Here is a 4,582-nt window from a genome sequence, read left to right on the forward strand (position 1 = left end):
TTTCCTAACTTTGTTGTTCAACCACGGTGGGCTTTTCCCGTCCCTCACAGTTTTATTTGGCACGTACCTGTCTAAAATGCATTTTACAATTGCCTTAAACTTTTTCCATAAACACTCAACATTGTCAGTGTCTGAACAGAAATTTTCGTTTTGATCTGTTAGGTAGTCTGAAATCTGCCTTCTATTACTCTTTTGCTAAACAGATAAACCTTCCTCCCTTTTTTTATATTCCTATTAACTTCCATATTCAAGGATGCTGCAACGACCTTATGATCACTGATTCCCTGTTCTGCACTTACAGAGTTGAAAAGTTCAGGTCTGTTTGTGATCAGTAGGTCCAAGATGTTATCTCCACGAGTCAGTTCTCTGTTTAATTGCTCGAGGTAATTTTCGGATAGTGCACTCAGTATAATGTCACTCGATGCTCTGTCCCTAGAGAAAACTGAAAAGTTCTTTATGGAAAATGGAATAGTAGAAGTCAAGAAAGATCCAACCAAGAAATTTCAAACAGAAATAAGGAAACAAATAGTTAACAGTGTGTTTCTATTCACAGAGGAGGAAAAGTTTAAACTGAAAGTAATGAATCCTCGAATCCCCGAATTGCGGTCACAAATAAAGCTCCATAAAGTTGAAAAATCGATTCGCCCAATCGTTAATAACACCAGCAGCCCAAGTTATAAATTAAATAAAGAGCTAAATAACAGATTGAAGGCGGCATATACATATCGTCGGACTTTCAACATTAGCAACAGTTACGAATTTGCCGAGCAAATTAAAGACGTACTTATACCTCAGAATGCGTCATTAGCTTCATTGGATATCACCAATCTGTACACAAACATTCCCGTAAAAGAAACGATTGAGATCATTAAGGACAATCTCCTCACTCATGGTAAATTGGCACTGGGGGAAGAGATTGAACTAGTGGAAATGTTGGAACAAGTCTTGTCATTCAATTACTTTACTTTCAATGGTAAAATTTATCAACAGAAAGACGGGCTGGCAATGGGGAACCATTTAGCTGGGACGCTGGCTGACATATTTGTAAATCACTTAGAAAACAAATTCTTTGATGAAAATCCTAATATCGCTGAGAAAATTGTATATTACAGGAGATATGTTGACGACTCCATTTTATTATACAAAGGAGATAAAAATGATATCGAAAACTTAGCACAAAAAATGAGCTCTCAACACCCGAAAATTAGATTCACCATAGAATTTGAAGAAAATAACCGTATAGATTACTTAGATTTAACACTAATGAAGAAAGATGGCAAGCATGAATTTAGCATATTCAGAAAACCTACGTGTACAGATCTCATTATCAATGAGCGCTCTTGTCACCCACCACAATACAAATGGGAATATTTTACTTTGATGGTATACAGGCTACTAAGATTGCCACTAAGCCAACAGGAAGTAGAAAAGGAGTTAAGTGTTTTAAAACAAGTGGCCATAGCGAACGGATATACGTGTAAGCACGTGATGGATATTTATAGGAAGATAAAGAAGAGGCAAATGGAACAAATAAAAGGAAGTCAAGTAGCAGTTAAGAGGAACAACAAGAAAAAAAATATGTAGCTCTCACTTACAATGGAAGAATTACAGATAAAATTGAAAGATGCTTTCCTAAATCCGACGTTAAAATAGGGTTCCGAACAAATAACACATTAAAATTGAAGCTCTGGCATAGAATATGTAATAGTAGGAATAAATTTCAGGATTCAGGTGTATATAAGATCAAATGTAATGACTGCTGTAAACAATATATAGGGCACTTCCTGGCAGATTAAAACTGTGTGCCCGACCGAGACTCAAACTCGGGACCTTTGCCTTTCGTGGGCAAGTGATCTACCAACTGAGCTACCAAAGCACGCCTCACGCCCGGTACTCACAGCTTTTACTTCTGCCAGTACCTCGTCTCCTACCTTCCAAACTTTACAGATGCTCTCCTGCGAACCATGCAGAACTAGCACTCCTGAAAGAAAGGATATTGCGGAGACATGGCTTAGCCACAGCCTGGGGGATGTTTCCAGAATGAGATTTTCACTCTGCAGTGGAGTGTGCGCTGATATGAAACTTCATGGCAGATTAAAACTGTGTGCCCGACCGAGACTCGAACTCGGGACCTTTGCCTTTCGCGGGCAAGTGCTCTACCAACTGAGCTATCGAAGCACGCCGTGCATGGAGACATGGCTTAGCCACAGCCTGGGGGATGTTTCCAGAATGGGATTTTCACTCTGCAGTGGAGTGTGCGCTGATATGAAACTTCCTGTCAGATTAAAACTGTGTGCCCAACCGAGACTCGAACTCGGGACCTTTGCCTTTCGCGGGCAAGTGCTCTACCAACTGAGCTACCGAAGCACGCCGTGCATGGAGACATGGCTTAGCCACAGCCTGGGGGATGTTTCCAGAATGAGATTTTCACTCTGCAGTGGAGTGTGCGCTGATATGAAACTTCCTGCCAGATTAAAACTGCGTGCCCGACCGAGACTCGAACTCGGGACCTTTGCCTTTCGCGGGCAATTGCTCTACCAACTGAGCTACCGAAGCACGCCGTGCATGGCGTGCTAACCATATGCATATTCAACAGTTTCTTCTTCCTCCTCAATTTGTTTTCTTTCAGACGGTCTCCATTGATAAACTTATGCTTCAGTTGTTTTTGACTGAGAACTCAGCTGCTGTAATTCATTGATCATCAATGCCCTTCAGTATCGACAGTGAAAAGGCCCCAGGTTCCAAACCCGGACTTTTCAATGTCTTGATTCTACCTATGTTCTTACTGCTATACAGATTCGGTCGGGGTAATTTGAGTTGTTGTAGTAGTAGTCTTCAGTCCTGAGACTGGTTTGATGCAGCTCTCCATGCTACTCTATCCTGTGCAAGCTTCTTCATCTCCCAGTACTTACTGCAACCTACATCCTTCTGAATCTGCTTAGTGTATTCATCTCTTGGTCTCCCTCTATGATTTTTACCCTCCACGGAGCCCGTCAATGCTAAATTTGTGATCCCTTGATGCCTCAAAACATGTCCTGCCAACTGGTCCCTTCTTTTTGTCAAGTTGTGCCACAAACTCCTCTTCTCCCCAATCCTTTTCAACACTTCCTCATTAGTTATGTGATCTACCCAACTAATATTCACCATTCTTCTGCAGCACCACATTTCAAAAGCTTCTATTCTCTTCTTGTCCAAAATATTTATCATCCATGTTTCACTTCCATACATGGTTACACTTCATACAAATACTTTCAGAAATGACTTCCTGACACTTAAATCTATACTCGATGTTAACAAATTTCTCTTCTTCAGAAATAATGGGGTAATTTAGTTGTAAATGACAAATTTTTCCACAATACTTAATCTAATCTTCTCACTGTAATGGGCCACCCTCCTCTAATATTACCTTTATTTTACATAAATAACCGATACCATGTATATTATCGATTCTTGTGTAGGTGAACATTATATAAGCTGTCTAACTGAAGTTTACTTCATATGATTTTGTATACAGTGTGTTACATTAAAGGCTAAAATGTATAAAAAGAAATTAATTTGTTACTCCCTGTATGTATGGTTTTAAAAATAATCAAAATTACAAATTTCTGACATACTTAAAATTTATATTACTAACAGCACAATCTAACACTAATTAATAAATTTATTTCTGGATTCATATACAAAATAATGATATATTTTAGTAAAGATTCTTCTTTTTTTAAGAAAGTCTTTAAACTTTTTTGTTTTGTACACCCTTTGGAATATTGTGATTACCTCAGAATGTAGTAGTAAAATCGGGCATGCCTTTGATGGAATCAGATGTGTTTTTGCATGTGTCACTAATAATGTAATGTGTGATGTGATAGAAGTGAAAATTGTAAAGACGGTGTGATTTAGAAGACGGGAATAAAATAAAAGAAAATTATAGCAACAGATAATTATTCTGTCAGTTATTTCATCATCAGGAACCCACAACATCAAATCAAATTTTCAGCATCAAGGCTGTACCCCTAGACACAACAACTTGGAGCCAACAACAAGAAGAGATAATGAAAATAAGTAAAAAGTTTTTCTTTTGTATGTCTTATGAGTCATGAAGCTTTTGACCATGGTGAGGAGACTAAGAGAATAGGTGTGGCATGAAAGGATTCATCTGCCATTGGCAGATCGTATTGCAAAATATACACAGCATATTTAAGGGCTCCTGTAAACTTCCACTGTCTCATTTGTCAACCAGCCAATGTTTACAGCAAGTTCTCTGGTGTATCTACTGGTGACGACTCAATGCTACATGGTTTTCTCCTCAGTTGTGATTTGGTACTCCACTGTTACTTGCTTAATGTGGTATTGTCTTCACTCACAGTTTAACCAACATTTGTGCTTCAGTGAACAAACCAATAGTATAGTAGTGCACCAAGTTGGTTCTGTATTAGCAGGTACTCTCCCAGTTCAGTCCTTGCCAGTTTTCCTCAGGATGGTAGTGACCTATGGTCACTGGTAGGCAGTGAAAGAAGATTCAAAGTTATTTATTTATTTCCATAAAAATTCAGATAGCATGTTGACTTGTAGTTGGCATCGGATG

General features: G+C 38.7%; 2 non-coding genes across 2 annotated transcripts; both read right to left on the reverse strand.

The window, feature by feature from the left end:
- Positions 1 to 2,104: 2,104 nt before the first annotated feature.
- Trnas-cga (transfer RNA serine (anticodon CGA)) lies at positions 2,105 to 2,179 on the reverse strand. The gene has a single exon. It is a non-coding gene; the product is annotated as a tRNA-Ser (tRNA).
- A 300-nt stretch (positions 2,180 to 2,479) lies between these two features.
- Trnas-cga (transfer RNA serine (anticodon CGA)) lies at positions 2,480 to 2,556 on the reverse strand. The gene has a single exon. It is a non-coding gene; the product is annotated as a tRNA-Ser (tRNA).
- Between the last annotated feature and the right edge of the window lie 2,026 nt (positions 2,557 to 4,582).

Source organism: Schistocerca gregaria, chromosome 7 (assembly GCF_023897955.1).
Source record: "Schistocerca gregaria isolate iqSchGreg1 chromosome 7, iqSchGreg1.2, whole genome shotgun sequence".
In the NCBI taxonomy this organism is placed as follows: Eukaryota; Metazoa; Arthropoda; class Insecta; order Orthoptera; family Acrididae; genus Schistocerca; species Schistocerca gregaria.